This window comes from Triturus cristatus, chromosome 12 (genome assembly GCF_964204655.1).
Source record: "Triturus cristatus chromosome 12, aTriCri1.1, whole genome shotgun sequence".
NCBI classification, from domain to species: Eukaryota; Metazoa; Chordata; class Amphibia; order Caudata; family Salamandridae; genus Triturus; species Triturus cristatus.
In genome coordinates this window covers 660362465-660384786 of record NC_140595.1, presented here as the reverse complement: position 1 = coordinate 660384786, position 22322 = coordinate 660362465, and the positions used below count along the sequence as shown (strand labels likewise).

The 22322-nt window shown below is 40.8% G+C and overlaps 14 non-coding genes across 14 annotated transcripts; 6 read left to right on the top strand and 8 right to left on the bottom strand.

The window, feature by feature from the left end:
• Nucleotides 1-1048: 1048 nt before the first annotated feature.
• On the bottom strand, nucleotides 1049-1120 carry TRNAT-UGU (transfer RNA threonine (anticodon UGU)). The gene has a single exon. It is a non-coding gene; the product is annotated as a tRNA-Thr (tRNA).
• Nucleotides 1121-2203: 1083 nt separating this feature from the next.
• Nucleotides 2204-2298, top strand: TRNAI-UAU (transfer RNA isoleucine (anticodon UAU)). Its single transcript has 2 exons — nucleotides 2204-2241; nucleotides 2263-2298. It is a non-coding gene; the product is annotated as a tRNA-Ile (tRNA).
• A 3584-nt stretch (nucleotides 2299-5882) lies between these two features.
• On the bottom strand, nucleotides 5883-5954 carry TRNAT-UGU (transfer RNA threonine (anticodon UGU)). The gene has a single exon. It is a non-coding gene; the product is annotated as a tRNA-Thr (tRNA).
• Nucleotides 5955-7037: 1083 nt separating this feature from the next.
• Nucleotides 7038-7132, top strand: TRNAI-UAU (transfer RNA isoleucine (anticodon UAU)). The gene is made up of 2 exons: nucleotides 7038-7075; nucleotides 7097-7132. It is a non-coding gene; the product is annotated as a tRNA-Ile (tRNA).
• Nucleotides 7133-8306: 1174 nt separating this feature from the next.
• On the bottom strand, nucleotides 8307-8378 carry TRNAT-UGU (transfer RNA threonine (anticodon UGU)). The gene has a single exon. It is a non-coding gene; the product is annotated as a tRNA-Thr (tRNA).
• A 3493-nt stretch (nucleotides 8379-11871) lies between these two features.
• Nucleotides 11872-11966, top strand: TRNAI-UAU (transfer RNA isoleucine (anticodon UAU)). Its single transcript has 2 exons — nucleotides 11872-11909; nucleotides 11931-11966. It is a non-coding gene; the product is annotated as a tRNA-Ile (tRNA).
• A 1174-nt stretch (nucleotides 11967-13140) lies between these two features.
• TRNAT-UGU (transfer RNA threonine (anticodon UGU)) lies at nucleotides 13141-13212 on the bottom strand. The gene has a single exon. It is a non-coding gene; the product is annotated as a tRNA-Thr (tRNA).
• A 589-nt stretch (nucleotides 13213-13801) lies between these two features.
• TRNAS-ACU (transfer RNA serine (anticodon ACU)) lies at nucleotides 13802-13883 on the bottom strand. Its single transcript has one exon. It is a non-coding gene; the product is annotated as a tRNA-Ser (tRNA).
• A 412-nt stretch (nucleotides 13884-14295) lies between these two features.
• Nucleotides 14296-14390, top strand: TRNAI-UAU (transfer RNA isoleucine (anticodon UAU)). The gene is made up of 2 exons: nucleotides 14296-14333; nucleotides 14355-14390. It is a non-coding gene; the product is annotated as a tRNA-Ile (tRNA).
• A 1163-nt stretch (nucleotides 14391-15553) lies between these two features.
• On the bottom strand, nucleotides 15554-15625 carry TRNAT-UGU (transfer RNA threonine (anticodon UGU)). The gene has a single exon. It is a non-coding gene; the product is annotated as a tRNA-Thr (tRNA).
• Nucleotides 15626-18624: 2999 nt separating this feature from the next.
• On the bottom strand, nucleotides 18625-18706 carry TRNAS-GCU (transfer RNA serine (anticodon GCU)). Its single transcript has one exon. It is a non-coding gene; the product is annotated as a tRNA-Ser (tRNA).
• Nucleotides 18707-19118: 412 nt separating this feature from the next.
• TRNAI-UAU (transfer RNA isoleucine (anticodon UAU)) lies at nucleotides 19119-19213 on the top strand. Its single transcript has 2 exons — nucleotides 19119-19156; nucleotides 19178-19213. It is a non-coding gene; the product is annotated as a tRNA-Ile (tRNA).
• A 1161-nt stretch (nucleotides 19214-20374) lies between these two features.
• Nucleotides 20375-20446, bottom strand: TRNAT-UGU (transfer RNA threonine (anticodon UGU)). Its single transcript has one exon. It is a non-coding gene; the product is annotated as a tRNA-Thr (tRNA).
• Nucleotides 20447-21529: 1083 nt separating this feature from the next.
• Nucleotides 21530-21624, top strand: TRNAI-UAU (transfer RNA isoleucine (anticodon UAU)). Its single transcript has 2 exons — nucleotides 21530-21567; nucleotides 21589-21624. It is a non-coding gene; the product is annotated as a tRNA-Ile (tRNA).
• Nucleotides 21625-22322: the final 698 nt, after the last annotated feature.

The window sequence follows — 22322 nt, the reverse complement described above, 5'->3', positions numbered from 1 at the left end:
TGCCACATATCACATATCCTCCGCGATGCTCAGTTTAAACATTCCATGATGTGCCATCTTGCATTTCATGCAAACACCACATCAGTGCATTTAAAAATACATTTGTAGAATAATAAATATGATGAAAACAGTGTTCTCACATGATAACCATAAACTGAAGAGCTGCAAAAAATGCTGTATCAGCTACTTACAATAAAAGGTGACTCGAAAAAACTAGCAAAAGAAGAGCATCATCATATTAAAGGTTCTATTCACCATCTTGAGTTGCACCATAGCAGCTTATGGTGCTTTTCTGCTCAGAGTGTGCCTCCAATCCCACATTCATTTTTAATTTCTTTGCAGTTTAAAAAACAACAATTACTGCTCGAAGTTCACTTTTCAAAACCATTCAACCTATTAAATGTATTTCTCTAACCTATGAATGTGGTCCATGTTCACTTTTCCTCATCTTCATCTCAATACTCCTTTCCCAGAAACCAGGTTCACTTCTTCATTCAACCCACCCATCCAAAGTCACCACATCTTTGAAGCAAGTCTGCCTATTCTCCCTTTCTCTCTATGTACAAGATACCTTGTATCATTTGAATGGACAGCAGGAGAGAAGGATATTTATGGTGAGTGGGGGTGGGGTTTTGAGGAGTAACCTCATTTGCCTAAGAGCCGGGGTATCTGGGAAAAAAAGTATTTTATGGGGGAAGACTTTCACATCTCCTTGGTGAAATTTAATTTGTAGGGCCTTATAACATCCTTTCTGTGGATGCAGATTCAGTCGGAACAGAGGTCCTAGTCCTCGCTCTGCCTTTCAAAGGAACTGTAAATATGCATGGCTTATTTGGCTTTGCCCGGCAGGGTGAGAATGGCGTTTGTCAGGCGATCGTCAGGCGATCGGAAGGGGTGAGGCAATAATTTATAATTCAATGATCTTCATGATATTTTCTTGATAATATGAAAGCAGGAAAGGGAAGCTTGGCAATAAGCAATCCTAAAGCAAGGTGTGACTCCAGGGAAGAATGACTTGAAAACAACATACAGAAAGACTCATGTAAAAAGGCCCTGATGAGGCTTGAACTCATGACCCCTGGTTTACAAGACCAGTGCTCTGCCACTGAGCTACAAGGCCAGTCTGAACGCAAGATGTAAATTGCAACATGTATTCTTACTGAGGTATGAATATATCTATGATTTTGAGACTCTGTATGGAAACGTAGTTGCATATGAATGTCCACGTGCGCGCACACATTGAAGACCATGCTTAAGGCACTTTTTTTGGAAGTATGAAAAACTACATTTTCATATGAGAAAATAAGAGTTTTCGCATTCAAGACCATACCGATAGCTCTAGTTAGTATGTCTGCAATCAGTGACATATAGAGAACCCACTTATTAGAAGTGATCTGTCTCTGTGGGGCAGACATATGTTAACAGTCATTCATTTGAGACGGCCTAAACTTTAGGAGTAAGAGCTGCTTTCTTATCAATCTATTTATCCAAACTGGTTAATAAGCCAGGAGTGAGTGAAAGGCAATCCTCTGGAAACTCCATGAAAGATCTAATTTCTATTACGCACAAAATACTTCACTTTATTTGACATATTTGTTAAAATGGAACAGTCAGATGATCCCATCTAGCGGATCCTGGCTCTGTCTTGAAAGAGAGTGTAATTATACTACAAGAAATGCTGGCCATCAAAAGAGACTCTGATGGCTTTCCGACGAAGGTGGGATTCGAACCCACGCGTGCAGAGCACAATGGATTAGCAGTCCATCGCCTTAACCACTCAGCCACCTCGTCTGCCCTACAGCCCCATCTAAAACCTTGCTTCACAAAAGGTACTGAAGTGTCAATATACTGTACCTAAAAAAGAAAAAAACAGCTGAGGCAAGATCTCACATTCCACGTCTTCCCCCAATCAGGGACCTACATTTCATCTTTGGGAAATTCTTACTATGTGCTAATTACAAATATTCATAAGATTCCCCTAGACTTTGTCAGAACTGTCAAGATATAATTCTATGGGGTTTTGAATAGACAGAGCATATGTTATAGGACAATTATAGAATCTATTCCGTTTGGACTGTATTTTTAATAGTCATGATAACATGCTAGCATGTGAGTCGATCTTGCACAGTGAATGATGGAGCAGTGTCTGTCATCTACTTGGTCAGCTGTAGATGGCTCACCTGGGGAGATGTGAAAAGAGAGAGCTCCAGTGGCGCAATCGGTTAGCGCGCGGTACTTATACAGCAGTACTTGCACTGAGCCATGCCGAGGTTGTGAGTTCGAGCCTCACCTGGAGCAGCCGTGTTGTTTTTCATAAACCATTTCACAAAAAGTAAAGTTTAAACTCAGAGTATGGACGGCCCTTGCTAGAGAGTCTTTACTTCTTATAGGATCTACGTGTCCTACTCCTCTGGGTGCCAAATATCACATATCCTCCGCGATGCTCAGTTTAAACATTCCATGATGTGCCATCTTGCATTTCATGCAAACACCACATCAGTGCATTTAAAAATACATTTGTAGAATAATAAATATGATGAAAACAGTGTTCTCACATGATAACCATAAACTGAAGAGCTGCAAAAAATGCTGTATCAGCTACTTACAATAAAAGGTGACTCGAAAAAACTAGCAAAAGAAGAGCATCATCATATTAAAGGTTCTATTCACCATCTTGAGTTGCACCATAGCAGCTTATGGTGCTTTTCTGCTCAGAGTGTGCCTCCAATCCCACATTCATTTTTAATTTCTTTGCAGTTTAAAAAACAACAATTACTGCTCGAAGTTCACTTTTCAAAACCATTCAACCTATTAAATGTATTTCTCTAACCTATGAATGTGGTCCATGTTCACTTTTCCTCATCTTCATCTCGATACTCCTTTCCCAGAAACCAGGTTCACTTCTTCATTCAACCCACCCATCCAAAGTCATCAAATCTTTGAAGCAAGTCTGCCTATTCTCCCTTTCTCTCTATGTACAAGATACCTTGTATCATTTGAATGGACAGCAGGAGAGAAGGATATTTATGGTGAGTGGGGGTGGGGTTTTGAGGAGTAACCTCATTTGCCTAAGAGCCGGGGTATCTGGGAAAACAAGTATTTTATGGGGGAAGACTTTCACATCTCCTTGGTGAAATTTGTAGGGCCTTATAACATCCTTTCTGTGGATGCAGATTCAGTCGGAACAGAGGTCCTAGTCCTCGCTCTGCCTTTCAAAGGAACTGTAAATATGCATGGCTTATTTGGCTTTGCCCGGCAGGGTGAGAATGGCGTTTGTCAGGCGTTCGTCAGGCGATCGGAAGGGGTGAGGCAATAATTTATAATTCAATGATCTTCATGATATTTTCTTGATAATATGAAAGCAGGAAAGGGAAGCTTGGCAATAAGCAATCCTAAAGCAAGGTGTGACTCCAGGGAAGAATGACTTGAAAACAACATACAGAAAGACTCATGTAAAAAGGCCCTGATGAGGCTTGAACTCATGACCCCTGGTTTACAAGTCCAGTGCTCTGCCACTGAGCTACAAGGCCAGTCTGGACGCAGGATGTAAATTGCAACATGTATTCTTACTGAGGTATGAATATATCTATGATTTTGAGACTCTATATGGAAACGTAGTTGCATATGAATGTCCACGTGCGCGCACACATTGAAGACCATGCTTAAGGCACTTTTTTTGGAAGTATGAAAAACTACATTTTCATATGAGAAAATAAGAGTTTTCGCATTCAAGACCATACCGATAGCTCTAGTTAGTATGTCTGCAATCAGTGACATATAGAGAACCCACTTATTAGAAGTGATCTGTCTCTGTGGGGCAGACATATGTTAACAGTCATTCATTTGAGAATGCCTAAACTTTAGGAGTAAGAGCTGCTTTCTTATCAATCTATTTATCCAAACTGGTTAATAAGCCAGGAGTGAGTGAAAGGCAATCCTCTGGAAACTCCAGGAAAGATCTAATTTCTATTACGCACAAAATACTTCACTTTATTTGACATATTTGTTAAAATGGAACAGTCAGATGATCCCATCTAGCGGATCCTGGCTCTGTCTTGAAAGAGAGTGTAATTATACTACAAGAAATGCTGGCCATCAAAAGAGACTCTGATGGCTTTCCGACGAAGGTGGGATTTGAACCCACGCGTGCAGAGCACAATGGATTAGCAGTCCATCGCCTTAACCACTTGGCCACCTCGTCTGCCCTACAGCCCCATCTGAAACCTTGCTTCACAAAAGGTACTGAAGTGTCAATATACTGTACCTAAAAAAGAAAAAAACAGCTGAGGCAAGATCTCACATTCCACGTCTTCCCCCAATCAGGGACCTACATTTCATTTTTGGGAAATTCTTACTATGTGCTAATTACAAATATTCATAAGATTCCCCGAGACTTTGTCAGAACTGTCAAGATATAATTCTATGGGGTTTTGAATAGACAGAGCATATGTTATAGGACAATTATAGAATCTATTCCGTTTGGACTGTATTTTTAATAGTCATGATAACATGCTAGCATGTGAGTCTATCTTGCACAGTGAATGATGGAGCAGTGTCTGTCATCTACTTGGTCAGCTGTAGATGGCTCACTTGGGGAGATGTGAAAAGAGAGAGCTCCAGTGGTGCAATTGGTTAGCGCGCGGTACTTATTCAGCATTACTTGCACTGAGCCATGCCGAGGTTGTGAGTTCGAGCCTCACCTGGAGCAGCCGTGTTGTTTTTCATAAACCATTTCACAAAAAGTAAAGTTTAAACTCAGAGTATGGACGGCCCTTGCTAGAGAGTCTTTACTTCTTATAGGATCTACGTGTCCTACTCCTCTGGGTGCCAAATATCACATATCCTCCGCGATGCTCAGTTTAAACATTCCATGATGTGCCATCTTGCATTTCATGCAAACACCACATCAGTGCATTTAAAAATACATTTGTAGAATAATAAATATGATGAAAACAGTGTTCTCACATGATAACCATAAACTGAAGAGCTGCAAAAAATGCTGTATCAGCTACTTACAATAAAAGGTGACTCGAAAAAACTAGCAAAAGAAGAGCATCATCATATTAAAGGTTCTATTCACCATCTTGAGTTGCACCATAGCAGCTTATGGTGCTTTTCTGTTCAGAGTGTGCCTCCAATCCCACATTCATTTTTAATTTCTTTGCAGTTTAAAAAACAACAATTACTGCTCGAAGTTCACTTTTCAAAACCATTCAACCTATTAAATGTATTTCTCTAACCTATGAATGTGGTCCATGTTCACTTTTCCTCATCTTCATCTCGATACTCCTTTCCCAGAAACCAGGTTCACTTCTTCATTCAACCCACCCATCCAAAGTCACCAAATCTTTGAAGCAAGTCTGCCTATTCTCCCTTTCTCTCTGTGTACAAGATACCTTGTATCATTTGAATGGACAGCAGGAGAGAAGGATATTTATGGTGAGTGGGGGTGGGGTTTTGAGGAGTAACCTCATTTGCCTAAGAGCCGGGGTATCTGGGAAAAAAAGTATTTTATGGGGGAAGACTTTCACATCTCCTTGGTGAAATTTGTAGGGCCTTATAACATCCTTTCTGTGGATGCAGATTCAGTCGGAACAGAGGTCCTAGTCCTCGCTCTGCCTTTCAAAGGAACTGTAAATATGCATGGCTTATTTGGCTTTGCCCGGCAGGGCTTGCCCGCCAGGGTGAGAATGGCGTTTGTCAGGCGTTCGTCAGGCGATCGGAAGGGGTGAGGCAATAATTTATAATTCAATGATCTTCATGATATTTTCTTGATAATATGAAAGCAGGAAAGGGAAGCTTGGCAATAAGCAATCCTAAAGCAAGGTGTGACTCCAGGGAAGAATGACTTGAAAACAACATACAGAAAGACTCATGTAAAAAGGCCCTGATGAGGCTTGAACTCATGACCCCTGGTTTACAAGACCAGTGCTCTGCCACTGAGCTACAAGGCCAGTCTGCACGCAGGATGTAAATTGCAACATGTATTCTTACTGAGGTATGAATATATCTATGATTTTGAGACTCTGTATGGAAACGTAGTTGCATATGAATGTCCACGTGCGCGCACACATTGAAGACCATGCTTAAGGCACTTTTTTTGGAAGTATGAAAAACTACATTTTCATATGAGAAAATAAGAGTTTTCGCATTCAAGACCATACCGATAGCTCTAGTTAGTATGTCTGCAATCAGTGACATATAGAGAACCCACTTATTAGAAGTGATCTGTCTCTGTGGGGCAGACATATGTTAACAGTCATTCATTTGAGACGGCCTAAACTTTAGGAGTAAGAGCTGCTTTCTTATCAATCTATTTATCCAAACTGGTTAATAAGCCAGGAGTGAGTGAAAGGCAATCCTCTGGAAACTCCATGAAAGATCTAATTTCTATTACGCACAAAATACTTCACTTTATTTGACATATTTGTTAAAATGGAACAGTCAGATGATCCCATCTAGCGGATCCTGGCTCTGTCTTGAAAGAGAGTGTAATTATACTACAAGAAATGCTGGCCATCAAAAGAGACTCTGATGGCTTTCCGACGAAGGTGGGATTCGAACCCACGTGTGCAGAGCACAATGGATTAGCAGTCCATCGCCTTAACCACTCAGCCACCTCGTCTGCCCTACAGCCCCATCTGAAACCTTGCTTCACAAAAGGTACTGAAGTGTCAATATACTGTACCTAAAAAAGAAAAAAACAGCTGAGGCAAGATCTCACATTCCACGTCTTCCCCCAATCAGGGACCTACATTTCATTTTTGGGAAATTCTTACTATGTGCTAATTACAAATATTCATAAGATTCCCCTAGACTTTGTCAGAACTGTCAAGATATAATTCTATGGGGTTTTGAATAGACAGAGCATATGTTATAGGACAATTATAGAATCTATTCCGTTTGGACTGTATTTTTAATAGTCATGATAACATGCTAGCATGTGAGTCGATCTTGCACAGTGAATGATAGAGCAGTGTCTGTCATCTACTTGGTCAGCTGTAGATGGCTCACCTGGGGAGATGTGAAAAGAGAGAGCTCCAGTTGCGCAATCGGTTAGCGCGCGGTACTTATACAGCAGTACTTGCACTGAGCCATGCCGAGGTTGTGAGTTCGAGCCTCACCTGGAGCAGCCGTGTTGTTTTTCATAAACCATTTCACAAAAAGTAAAGTTTAAACTCAGAGTATGGACGGCCCTTGCTAGAGAGTCTTTACTTCTTATAGGATCTACGTGTCCTACTCCTCTGGGTGCCAAATATCACATATCCTCCGCGATGCTCAGTTTAAACATTCCATGATGTGCCATCTTGCATTTCATGCAAACACCACATCAGTGCATTTAAAAATACATTTGTAGAATAATAAATATGATGAAAACAGTGTTCTCACATGATAACCATAAACTGAAGAGCTGCAAAAAATGCTGTATCAGCTACTTACAATAAAAGGTGACTCGAAAAAACTAGCAAAAGAAGAGCATCATCATATTAAAGGTTCTATTCACCATCTTGAGTTGCACCATAGCAGCTTATGGTGCTTTTCTGCTCAGAGTGTGCCTCCAATCCCACATTCATTTTTAATTTCTTTGCAGTTTAAAAAACAACAATTACTGCTCGAAGTTCACTTTTCAAAACCATTCAACCTATTAAATGTATTTCTCTAACCTATGAATGTGGTCCATGTTCACTTTTCCTCATCTTCATCTCGATACTCCTTTCCCAGAAACCAGGTTCACTTCTTCATTCAACCCACCCATCCAAAGTCATCAAATCTTTGAAGCAAGTCTGCCTATTCTCCCTTTCTCTCTATGTACAAGATACCTTGTATCATTTGAATGGACAGCAGGAGAGAAGGATATTTATGGTGAGTGGGGTTGGGGTTTTGAGGAGTAACCTCATTTGCCTAAGAGCCGGGGTATCTGGGAAAAAAAGTATTTTATGGGGGAAGACTTTCACATCTCCTTGGTGAAATTTGTAGGGCCTTATAACATCCTTTCTGTGGATGCAGATTCAGTCGGAACAGAGGTCCTAGTCCTCGCTCTGCCTTTCAAAGGAACTGTAAATATGCATGGCTTATTTGGCTTTGCCCGGCAGGGCTTGCCCGCCAGGGTGAGAATGGCGTTTGTCAGGCGTTCGTCAGGCGATCGGAAGTGGTGAGGCAATAATTTATAATTCAATGATCTTCATGATATTTTCTTGATAATATGAAAGCAGGAAAGGGAAGCTTGGCAATAAGCAATCCTAAAGCAAGGTGTGACTCCAGGGAAGAATGACTTGAAAACAACATACAGAAAGACTCATGTAAAAAGGCCCTGATGAGGCTTGAACTCATGACCCCTGGTTTACAAGACCAGTGCTCTGCCACTGAGCTACAAGGCCAGTCTGCACGCAGGATGTAAATTGCAACATGTATTCTTACTGAGGTATGAATATATCTATGATTTTGAGACTCTGTATGGAAACGTAGTTGCATATGAATGTCCACGTGCGCGCACACATTGAAGACCATGCTTAAGGCACTTTTTTTGGAAGTATGAAAAACTACATTTTCATATGAGAAAATAAGAGTTTTCGCATTCAAGACTATACCGATAGCTCTAGTTAGTATGTCTGCAATCAGTGACATATAGAGAACCCACTTATTAGAAGTGATCTGTCTCTGTGGGGCAGACATATATTAACAGTCATTCATTTGAGACGGCCTAAACTTTAGGAGTAAGAGCTGCTTTCTTATCAATCTATTTATCCAAACTGGTTAATAAGCCAGGAGTGAGTGAAAGGCAATCCTCTGGAAACTCCATGAAAGATCTAATTTCTATTACGCACAAAATACTTCACTTTATTTGACATATTTGTTAAAATGGAACAGTCAGATGATCCCATCTAGCGGATCCTGGCTCTGTCTTGAAAGAGAGTGTAATTATACTACAAGAAATGCTGGCCATCAAAAGAGACTCTGATGGCTTTCCGACAAAGGTGGGATTCGAACCAACGCGTGCAGAGCTCAATGGATTAGCAGTCCATCGCCTTAACCACTCGGCCACCTCGTCTGCCCTACAGCCCCATCTGAAACCTTGCTTCACAAAAGGTACTGAAGTGTCAATATACTGTACCTAAAAAAGAAAAAAACAGCAGAGGCAAGATCTCACATTCCACGTCTTCCCCCAATCAGGGACCTACATTTCATTTTTGGGAAATTCTTACTATGTGCTAATTACAAATATTCATAAGATTCCCCTAGACTTTGTCAGAACTGTCAAGATATAATTCTATGGGGTTTTGAATAGACAGAGCATATGTTATAGGACAATTATAGAATCTATTCCGTTTGGACTGTATTTTTAATAGTCATGATAACATGCTAGCATGTGAGTCGATCTTGCACAGTGAATGATGGAGCAGTGTCTGTCATCTACTTGGTCAGCTGTAGATGGCTCACCTGGGGAGATGTGAAAAGAGAGAACTCCAGTGGTGCAATCGGTTAGCGCGCGGTACTTATACAGCAGTACTTGCACTGAGCCATGCCGAGGTTGTGAGTTCGAGCCTCACCTGTAGCAGCCGTGTTGATTTTCATAAACCATTTCACAAAAAGTAAAGTTTAAACTCAGAGTATGGACGGCCCTTGCTAGAGAGTCTTTACTTCTTATAGGATCTACGTGTCCTACTCCTCTGGGTGCCAAATATCACATATCCTCCGCGATGCTCAGTTTAAACATTCCATGATGTGCCATCTTGCATTTCATGCAAACACCACATCAGTGCATTTAAAAATACATTTGTAGAATAATAAATATGATGAAAACAGTGTTCTCACATGATAACCATAAACTGAAGAGCTGCAAAAAATGCTGTATCAGCTACTTACAATAAAAGGTGACTCGAAAAAACTAGCAAAAGAAGAGCATCATCATATTAAAGGTTCTATTCACCATCTTGAGTTGCACCATAGCAGCTTATGGTGCTTTTCTGCTCAGAGTGTGCCTCCAATCCCACATTCATTTTTAATTTCTTTGCAGTTTAAAAAACAACAATTACTGCTCGAAGTTCACTTTTCAAAACCATTCAACCTATTAAATGTATTTCTCTAACCTATGAATGTGGTCCATGTTCACTTTTCCTCATCATCATCTCAATACTCCTTTCCCAGAAACCAGGTTCACTTCTTCATTCAACCCACCCATCCAAAGTCACCACATCTTTGAAGCAAGTCTGCCTATTCTCCCTTTCTCTCTATGTACAAGATACCTTGTATCATTTGAATGAACAGCAGGAGAGAAGGATATTTATGGTGAGTGGGGGTGGGGTTTTGAGGAGTAACCTCATTTGCCTAAGAGCCGGGGTATCTGGGAAAAAAAGTATTTTATGGGGGAAGACTTTCACATCTCCTTGGTGAAATTTGTAGGGCCTTATAACATCCTTTCTGTGGATGCAGATTCAGTCGGAACAGAGGTCCTAGTCCTCGCTCTGCCTTTCAAAGGAACTGTAAATATGCATGGCTTATTTGGCTTTGCCCGGCAGGGTGAGAATGGCGTTTGTCAGGCGTTCGTCAGGCGATCGGAAGGGGTGAGGCAATAATTTATAATTCAATGATCTTCATGATATTTTCTTGATAATATGAAAGCAGGAAAGGGAAGCTTGGCAATAAGCAATCCTAAAGCAAGGTGTGACTCCAGGGAAGAATGACTTGAAAACAACATACAGAAAGACTCATGTAAAAAGGCCCTGATGAGGCTTGAACTCATGACCCCTGGTTTACAAGTCCAGTGCTCTGCCACTGAGCTACAAGGCCAGTCTGGACGCAAGATGTAAATTGCAACATGTATTCTTACTGAGGTATGAATATATCTATGATTTTGAGACTCTATATGGAAACGTAGTTGCATATGAATGTCCACGTGCGCGCACACATTGAAGACCATGCTTAAGGCACTTTTTTTGGAAGTATGAAAAACTACATTTTCATATGAGAAAATAAGAGTTTTCGCATTCAAGACCATACCGATAGCTCTAGTTAGTATGTCTGCAATCAGTGACATATAGAGAACCCACTTATTAGAAGTGATCTGTCTCTGTGGGGCAGACATATGTTAACAGTCATTCATTTGAGAATGCCTAAACTTTAGGAGTAAGAGCTGCTTTCTTATCAATCTATTTATCCAAACTGGTTAATAAGCCAGGAGTGAGTGAAAGGCAATCCTCTGGAAACTCCAGGAAAGATCTAATTTCTATTACGCACAAAATACTTCACTTTATTTGACATATTTGTTAAAATGGAACAGTCAGATGATCCCATCTAGCGGATCCTGGCTCTGTCTTGAAAGAGAGTGTAATTATACTACAAGAAATGCTGGCCATCAAAAGAGACTCTGATGGCTTTCCGACGAAGGTGGGATTTGAACCCACGCGTGCAGAGCACAATGGATTAGCAGTCCATCGCCTTAACCACTTGGCCACCTCGTCTGCCCTACAGCCCCATCTGAAACCTTGCTTCACAAAAGGTACTGAAGTGTCAATATACTGTACCTAAAAAAGAAAAAAACAGCTGAGGCAAGATCTCACATTCCACGTCTTCCCCCAATCAGGGACCTACATTTCATTTTTGGGAAATTCTTACTATGTGCTAATTACAAATATTCATAAGATTCCCCGAGACTTTGTCAGAACTGTCAAGATATAATTCTATGGGGTTTTGAATAGACAGAGCATATGTTATAGGACAATTATAGAATCTATTCCGTTTGGACTGTATTTTTAATAGTCATGATAACATGCTAGCATGTGAGTCTATCTTGCACAGTGAATGATGGAGCAGTGTCTGTCATCTACTTGGTCAGCTGTAGATGGCTCACTTGGGGAGATGTGAAAAGAGAGAGCTCCAGTGGTGCAATTGGTTAGCGCGCGGTACTTATACAGCATTACTTGCACTGAGCCATGCCGAGGTTGTGAGTTCGAGCCTCACCTGGAGCAGCCGTGTTGTTTTTCATAAACCATTTCACAAAAAGTAAAGTTTAAACTCAGAGTATGGACGGCCCTTGCTAGAGAGTCTTTACTTCTTATAGGATCTACGTGTCCTACTCCTCTGGGTGCCAAATATCACATATCCTCCGCGATGCTCAGTTTAAACATTCCATGATGTGCCATCTTGCATTTCATGCAAACACCACATCAGTGCATTTAAAAATACATTTGTAGAATAATAAATATGATGAAAACAGTGTTCTCACATGATAACCATAAACTGAAGAGCTGCAAAAAATGCTGTATCAGCTACTTACAATAAAAGGTGACTCGAAAAAACTAGCAAAAGAAGAGCATCATCATATTAAAGGTTCTATTCACCATCTTGAGTTGCACCATAGCAGCTTATGGTGCTTTTCTGTTCAGAGTGTGCCTCCAATCCCACATTCATTTTTAATTTCTTTGCAGTTTAAAAAACAACAATTACTGCTCGAAGTTCACTTTTCAAAACCATTCAACCTATTAAATGTATTTCTCTAACCTATGAATGTGGTCCATGTTCACTTTTCCTCATCTTCATCTCGATACTCCTTTCCCAGAAACCAGGTTCACTTCTTCATTCAACCCACCCATCCAAAGTCACCAAATCTTTGAAGCAAGTCTGCCTATTCTCCCTTTCTCTCTGTGTACAAGATACCTTGTATCATTTGAATGGACAGCAGGAGAGAAGGATATTTATGGTGAGTGGGGGTGGGGTTTTGAGGAGTAACCTCATTTGCCTAAGAGCCGGGGTATCTGGGAAAAAAAGTATTTTATGGGGGAAGACTTTCACATCTCCTTGGTGAAATTTGTAGGGCCTTATAACATCCTTTCTGTGGATGCAGATTCAGTCGGAACAGAGGTCCTAGTCCTCGCTCTGCCTTTCAAAGGAACTGTAAATATGCATGGCTTATTTGGCTTTGCCCGGCAGGGCTTGCCCGCCAGGGTGAGAATGGCGTTTGTCAGGCGTTCGTCAGGCGATCGGAAGGGGTGAGGCAATAATTTATAATTCAATGATCTTCATGATATTTTCTTGATAATATGAAAGCAGGAAAGGGAAGCTTGGCAATAAGCAATCCTAAAGCAAGGTGTGACTCCAGGGAAGAATGACTTGAAAACAACATACAGAAAGACTCATGTAAAAAGGCCCTGATGAGGCTTGAACTCATGACCCCTGGTTTACAAGACCAGTGCTCTGCCACTGAGCTACAAGGCCAGTCTGCACGCAGGATGTAAATTGCAACATGTATTCTTACTGAGGTATGAATATATCTATGATTTTGAGACTCTGTATGGAAACGTAGTTGCATATGAATGTCCACGTGCGCGCACACATTGAAGACCATGCTTAAGGCACTTTTTTTGGAAGTATGAAAAACTACATTTTCATATGAGAAAATAAGAGTTTTCGCATTCAAGACCATACCGATAGCTCTAGTTAGTATGTCTGCAATCAGTGACATATAGAGAACCCACTTATTAGAAGTGATCTGTCTCTGTGGGGCAGACATATGTTAACAGTCATTCATTTGAGAATGCCTAAACTTTAGGAGTAAGAGCTGCTTTCTTATCAATCTATTTATCCAAACTGGTTAATAAGCCAGGAGTGAGTGAAAGGCAATCCTCTGGAAACTCCATGAAAGATCTAATTTCTATTACGCACAAAATACTTCACTTTATTTGACATATTTGTTAAAATGGAACAGTCAGATGATCCCATCTAGCGGATCCTGGCTCTGTCTTGAAAGAGAGTGTAATTATACTACAAGAAATGCTGGCCATCAAAAGAGACTCTGATGGCTTTCCGACGAAGGTGGGATTCGAACCCACGCGTGCAGAGCACAATGGATTAGTAGTCCATCGCCTTAACCACTCGGCCACCTCGTCTGCCCTACAGCCCCATCTGAAACCTTGCTTCACAAAAGGTACTGAAGTGTCAATATACTGTACCTAAAAAAGAAAAAAACAGCTGAGGCAAGATCTCACATTCCACGTCTTCCCCCAATCAGGGACCTACATTTCATTTTTGGTAAATTCTTACTATGTGCTAATTACAAATATTCATAAGATTCCCCTAGACTTTGTCAGAACTGTCAAGATATAATTCTATGGGGTTTTGAATTGACAGAGCATATGTTATAGGACAATTATAGAATCTATTCCGTTTGGACTGTATTTTTAATAGTCATGATAACATGCTAGCATGTGAGTCGATCTTGCACAGTGAATGATGGAGCAGTGTCTGTCATCTACTTGGTCAGCTGTAGATGGCTCACCTGGGGAGATGTGAAAAGAGAGAGCTCCAGTGGCGCAATCGGTTAGCGCGCGGTACTTATACAGCAGTACTTGCACTGAGCCATGCCGAGGTTGTGAGTTCGAGCCTCACCTGGAGCAGCCGTGTTGTTTTTCATAAACCATTTCACAAAAAGTAAAGTTTAAACTCAGAGTATGGACGGCCCTTGCTAGAGAGTCTTTACTTCTTATAGGATCTACGTGTCCTACTCCTCTGGGTGCCAAATATCACATATCCTCCGCGATGCTCAGTTTAAACATTCCATGATGTGCCATCTTGCATTTCATGCAAACACCACATCAGTGCATTTAAAAATACAGTTGTAGAATAAGAAATATGATGAAAACAGTGTTCTCACATGATAACCATAAACTGAAGAGCTGCAAAAAATGCTGTATCAGCTACTTACAATAAAAGGTGACTCGAAAAAACTAGCAAAAGAAGAGCATCATCATATTAAAGGTTCTATTCACCATCTTGAGTTGCACCATAGCAGCTTATGGTGCTTTTCTGCTCAGAGTGTGCCTCCAATCCCACATTCATTTTTAATTTCTTTGCAGTTTAAAAAACAACAATTACTGCTCGAAGTTTACTTTTCAAAACCATTCAACCTATTAAATGTATTTCTCTAACCTATGAATGTGGTCCATGTTCACTTTTCCTCATCTTCATCTCGATACTCCTTTCCCAGAAACCAGGTTCACTTCTTCATTCAACCCACCCATCCAAAGTCACCAAATCTTTGAAGCAAGTCTGCCTATTCTCCCTTTCTCTCTATGTACAAGATACCTTGTATCATTTGAATGGACAGCAGGAGAGAAGGATATTTATGGTGAGTGGGGGTGGGGTTTTGAGGAGTAACCTCATTTGCCTAAGAGCCGGGGTATCTGGGAAAAAAAGTATTTTATGGGGGAAGACTTTCACATCTCCTTGGTGAAATTTGTAGGGCCTTATAACATCCTTTCTGTGGATGCAGATTCAGTCGGAACAGAGGTCCTAGTCCTCGCTCTGCCTTTCAAAGGAACTGTAAATATGCATGGCTTATTTGGCTTTGCCCGGCAGGGCTTGCCCGGCAGGGTGAGAATGGCGTTTGTCAGGCGTTCGGAAGGGGTGAGGCAATAATTTATAATTCAATGATCTTCATGATATTTTCTTGATAATATGAAAGCAGGAAAGGGAAGCTTGGCAATAAGAAATCCTAAAGCAAGGTGTGACTCCAGGGAAGAATGACTTGAAAACAACATACAGAAAGACTCATGTAAAAAGGCCCTGATGAGGCTTGAACTCATGACCCCTGGTTTACAAGACCAGTGCTCTGCCACTGAGCTACAAGGCCAGTCTGCACGCAGGATGTAAATTGCAACATGTATTCTTACTGAGGTATGAATATATCTATGATTTTGAGACTCTGTATGGAAACGTAGTTGCATATGAATGTCCACGTGCGCGCACACATTGAAGACCATGCTTAAGGCACTTTTTTTGGAAGTATGAAAAACTACATTTTCATATGAGAAAATAAGAGTTTTCGCATTCAAGACCATACCGATAGCTCTAGTTAGTATGTCTGCAATCAGTGACATATACAGAACCCACTTATTAGAAGTGATCTGTCTCTGTGGGGCAGACATATGTTAACAGTCATTCATTTGAGACGGCCTAAACTTTAGGAGTAAGAGCTGCTTTCTTATCAATCTATTTATCCAAACTGGTTAATAAGCCAGGAGTGAGTGAAAGGCAATCCTCTGGAAACTCCATGAAAGATCTAATTTCTATTACGCACAAAATACTTCACTTTATTTGACATATTTGTTAAAATGGAACAGTCAGATGATCCCATCTAGCAGATCCTGGCTCTGTCTTGAAAGAGAGTGTAATTATACTACAAGAAATGCTGGCCATCAAAAGAGACTCTGATGGCTTTCCGACGAAGGTGGGATTTGAACCCACGCGTGCAGAGCACAATGGATTAGCAGTCCATCGCCTTAACCACTCAGCCACCTCGTCTGCTCTACAGCCCCATCTGAAACCTTGCTTCACAAAAGGTACTGAAGTGTCAATATACTGTACCTAAAAAAGAAAAAAACAGCTGAGGCAAGATCTCACATTCCACGTCTTCCCCCAATCAGGGACCTACATTTCATTTTTGGGAAATTCTTACTATGTGCTAATTACAAATATTCATAAGATTCCCCTAGACTTTGTCAGAACTGTCAAGATATAATTCTATGGGGTTTTGAATAGACAGAGCATATGTTATAGGACAATTAAAGAATCTATTCCGTTTGGACTGTATTTTTAATAGTCATGATAACATGCTAGCATGTGAGTCGATCTTGCACAGTGAATGATGGAGCAGTGTCTGTCATCTACTTGGTCAGCTGTAGATGGCTCACCTGGGGAGATGTGAAAAGAGAGAGCTCCAGTGGCGCAATCAGTTAGCACGCGGTACTTATACAGCAGTACTTGCACTGAGCCATGCTGAGGTTGTGAGTTCGAGCCTCACCTGGAGCAGCCGTGTTGTTTTTCATAAACCATTTCACAAAAAGTAAAGTTTAAACTCAGAGTATGGACGGCCCTTGCTAGAGAGTCTTTACTTCTTATAGGATCTACGTGTCCTACTCCTCTGGGTGCCAAATATCACATATCCTCTGCGATGCTCAGTTTAAACATTCCATGATGTGCCATCTTGCATTTCATGCAAACACCACATCAGTGCATTTAAAAATACATTTGTAGAATAATAAATATGATGAAAACAGTGTTCTCACATGATAACCATAAACTGAAGAGCTGCAAAAAATGCTGTATCAGCTACTTACAATAAAAGGTGACTCGAAAAAACTAGCAAAAGAAGAGCATCATCATATTAAAGGTTCTATTCACCATCTTGAGTTGCACCATAGCAGCTTATGGTGCTTTTCTGCTCAGAGTGTGCCTCCAATCCCACATTCATTTTTAATTTCTTTGCAGTTTAAAAAACAACAATTACTGCTCGAAGTTCACTTTTCAAAACCATTCAACCTATTAAATGTATTTCTCTAACCTATGAATGTGGTCCATGTTCACTTTTCCTCATCTTCATCTCGATACTCCTTTCCCAGAAACCAGGTTCACTTCTTCATTCAACCCACCCATCCAAAGTCACCAAATCTTTGAAGCAAGTCTGCCTATTCTCCCTTTCTCTCTATGTACAAGATACCTTGTATCATTTGAATGGACAGCAGGAGAGAAGGATATTTATGGTGAGTGGGGGTGGGGTTTTGAGGAGTAACCTCATTTGCCTAAGAGCCGGGGTATCTGGGAAAAAAAGTATTTTATGGGGGAAGACTTTCACATCTCCTTGGTGAAATTTGTAGGGCCTTATAACATCCTTTCTGTGGATGCAGATTCAGTCGGAACAGAGGTCCTAGTCCTCGCTCTGCCTTTCAAAGGAACTGTAAATATGCATGGCTTATTTGGCTTTGCCCGGCAGGGTGAGAATGGAGTTTGTCAGGCGTTCGTCAGGCGATCGGAAGGGGTGAGGCAATAATTTATAATTCAATGATCTTCATGATATTTTCTTGATAATATGAAAGCAGGAAAGGGAAGCTTGGCAATAAGCAATCCTAAAGCAAGGTGTGACTCCAGGGAAGAATGACTTGAAAACAACATACAGAAAGAGTCATGTAAAAAGGCCCTGATGAGGCTTGAACTCATAACCCCTGGTTTACAAGACCAGTGCTCTGCCACTGAGCTACAAGGCCAGTCTGCACGCAGGATGTAAATTGCAACATGTATTCTTACTGAGGTATGAATATATCTATGATTTTGAGACTCTGTATGGAAACGTAGTTGCATATGAATGTCCACCTGCGCGCACACATTGAAGACCATGCTTAAGGCACTTTTTTTGGAAGTATGAAAAACTACATTTTCATATGAGAAAATAAGAGTTTTCGCATTCAAGACCATACCGATAGCTCTAGTTAGTATGTCTGCAATCAGTGACATATAGAAAACCCACTTATTGGAAGTGATCTGTCTCTGTGGGGCAGACATATGTTAACAGTCATTCATTTGAGACGGCCTAAACTTTAGGAGTAAGAGCTGCTTTCTTATCAATCTATTTATCCAAACTGGTTAATAAGCCAGGAGTGAGTGAAAGGCAATCCTCTGGAAACTCCATGAAAGATCTAATTTCTATTACGCACAAAATACTTCACTTTATTTGACATATTTGTTAAAATGGAACAGTCAGATGATCCCATCTAGCGGATCCTGGCTCTGTCTTGAAAGAGAGTGTAATTATACTACAAGAAATGCTGGCCATCAAAAGAGACTCTGATGGCTTTCCGACGAAGGTGGGATTCGAACCCACGCGTGCAGAGCACAATGGATTAGCAGTCCATCGCCTTAACCACTCGGCCACCTCGTCTGCCCTACAGCCCCATCTGAAACCTTGCTTCACAAAAGGTAGTGAAGTGTCAATATACTGTACCTAAAAAAGAAAAAAACAGCTGAGGCAAGATCTCACATTCCACGTCTTCCCCCAATCGGGGACCTACATTTCATTTTTGGGAAATTCTTACTATGTGCTAATTACAAATATTCATAAGATTCCCCTAGACTTTGTCAGAACTGTCAAGATATAATTCTATGGGGTTTTGAATAGACAGAGCATATGTTATAGGACAATTATAGAATCTATTCCGTTGGGACTGTATTTTTAATAGTCATGATAACATGCTAGCATGTGAGTCGATCTTGCACAGTGAATGATGGAGCAGTGTCTGTCATCTACTTGGTCAGCTGTAGATGGCTCACCTGGGGAGATGTGAAAAGAGAGAGCTCCAGTGGCGCAATCGGTTAGCGCGCGGTACTTATACAGCAGTACTTGCACTGAGCCATGCCGAGGTTGTGAGTTCGAGCCTCACCTGGAGCAGCCGTGTTGTTTTTCATAAACCATTTCACAAAAAGTAAAGTTTAAACTCAGAGTATGGACGGCCCTTGCTAGAGAGTCTTTACTTCTTATAGGATCTACGTGTCCTACTCCTCTGGGTGCCAAATATCACATATCCTCCGCGATGCTCAGTTTAAACATTCCATGATGTGCCATCTTGCATTTCATGCAAACACCACATCAGTGCATTTAAAAATACATTTGTAGAATAATAAATATGATGAAAACAGTGTTCTCACATGATAACCATAAACTGAAGAGCTGCAAAAAATGCTGTATCAGCTACTTACAATAAAAGGTGACTCGAAAAAACTAGCAAAAGAAGAGCATCATCATATTAAAGGTTCTATTCACCATCTTGAGTTGCACCATAGCAGCTTATGGTGCTTTTCTGCTCAGAGTGTGCCTCCAATCCCACATTCATTTTTAATTTCTTTGCAGTTTAAAAAACAACAATTACTGCTCGAAGTTCACTTTTCAAAACCATTCAACCTATTAAATGTATTTCTCTAACCTATGAATGTGGTCCATGTTCACTTTTCCTCATCTTCATCTCGATACTCCTTTCCCAGAAACCAGGTTCACTTCTTCATTCAACCCACCCATCCAAGGTCACCAAATCTTTGAAGCAAGTCTGCCTATTCTCCCTTTCTCTCTATGTACAAGATACCTTGTATCATTTGAATGGACAGCAGGAGAGAAGGATATTTATGGTGAGTGGGGGTGGGGTTTTGAGGAGTAACCTTATTTGCCTAAGAGCCGGGGTATCTGGGAAAAAAAGTATTTTATGGGGGAAGACTTTCACATCTCCTTGGTGAAATTTGTAGGGCCTTATAACATCCTTTCTGTGGATGCAGATTCAGTCAGAACAGAGGTCCTAGTCCTCGCTCTGCCTTTCAAAGGAACTGTAAATATGCATGGCTTATTTGGCTTTGCCCGGCAGGGTGAGAATGGCGTTTGTCAGGCGTTCGTCAGGCGATCGGAAAGGGGTGAGGCAATAATTTATAATTCAATGATCTTCATGATATTTTCTTGATAATATGAAAGCAGGAAAGGGAAGCTTGGCAATAAGCAATCCTAAAGCAAGGTGTGACTCCAGGGAAGAATGACTTGAAAACAACATACAGAAAGACTCATGTAAAAAGGCCCTGATGAGGCTTGAACTCATGACCCCTGGTTTACAAGACCAGTGCTCTGCCACTGAGCTACAAGGCCAGTCTGCACGCAGGATGTAAATTGCAACATGTATTCTTACTGAGGTATGAATATATCTATGATTTTGAGACTCTGTATGGAAACGTAGTTGCATATGAATGTCCACGTGCGCGCACACATTGAAGACCATGCTTAAGGCACTTTTTTTGGAAGTATGAAAAACTACATTTTCATATGAGAAAATAAGAGTTTTCGCATTCAAGACCATACCGATAGCTCTAGTTAGTATGTCTGCAATCAGTGACATATAGAGAACCCACTTATTAGAAGTGATCTGTCTCTGTGGGGCAGACATATGTTAACAGTCATTCATTTGAGACGGCCTAAACTTTAGGAGTAAGAGCTGCTTTCTTATCAATCTATTTATCCAAACTGGTTAATAAGCCAGGAGTGAGTGAAAGGCAATCCTCTGGAAACTCCATGAAAGATCTAATTTCTATTACGCACAAAATACTTCACTTTATTTGACATATTTGTTAAAATGGAACAGTCAGATGATCCCATCTAGCAGATCCTGGCTCTGTCTTGAAAGAGAGTGTAATTATACTACAAGAAATGCTGGCCATCAAAAGAGACTCTGATGGCTTTCCGACGAAGGTGGGATTCGAACCCACGCGTGCAGAGCACAATGGATTAGCAGTCCATCGCCTTAACCACTCAGCCACCTCGTCTGCTCTACAGCCCCATCTGAAACCTTGCTTCACAAAAGGTACTGAAGTGTCAATATACTGTACCTAAAAAAGAAAAAAACAGCTGAGGCAAGATCTCACATTCCACGTCTTCCCCCAATCAGGGACCTACATTTCATTTTTGGGAAATTCTTACTATGTGCTAATTACAAATATTCATAAGATTCCCCTAGACTTTGTCAGAACTGTCAAGATATAATTCTATGGGGTTTTGAATAGACAGAGCATATGTTATAGGACAATTATAGAATCTATTCCGTTTGGACTGTATTTTTAATAGTCATGATAACATGCTAGCATGTGAGTCGATCTTGCACAGTGAATGATGGAGCAGTGTCTGTCATCTACTTGGTCAGCTGTAGATGGCTCACCTGGGGAGATGTGAAAAGAGAGAGCTCCAGTGGCGCAATCGGTTAGCGCGCGGTACTTATACAGCAGTACTTGCACTGAGCCATGCCGAGGTTGTGAGTTCGAGCCTCACTTGGAGCAGCCGTGTTGTTTTTCATAAACCATTTCACAAAAAGTAAAGTTTAAACTCAGAGTATGGACGGCCCTTGCTAGAGAGTCTTTACTTCTTATAGGATCTACGTGTCCTACTCCTCTGGGTGCCAAATATCACATATCCTCCGCGATGCTCAGTTTAAACATTCCATGATGTGCCATCTTGCATTTCATGCAAACACCACATCAGTGCATTTAAAAATACATTTGTAGAATAATAAATATGATGAAAACAGTGTTCTCACATGATAACCATAAACTGAAGAGCTGCAAAAAATGCTGTATCAGCTACTTACAATAAAAGGTGACTCGAAAAAACTAGCAAAAGAAGAGCATCATCATATTAAAGGTTCTATTCACCATCTTGAGTTGCACCATAGCAGCTTATGGTGCTTTTCTGCTCAGAGTGTGCCTCCAATCCCACATTCATTTTTAATTTCTTTGCAGTTTAAAAAACAACAATTACTGCTCGAAGTTCACTTTTCAAAACCATTCAACCTATTAAATGTATTTCTCTAACCTATGAATGTGGTCCATGTTCACTTTTCCTCATCTTCATCTCGATACTCCTTTCCCAGAAACCAGGTTCACTTCTTCATTCAACCCACCCATCCAAAGTCACCAAATCTTTGAAGCAAGTCTGCCTATTCTCCCTTTCTCTCTATGTACAAGATACCTTGTATCAT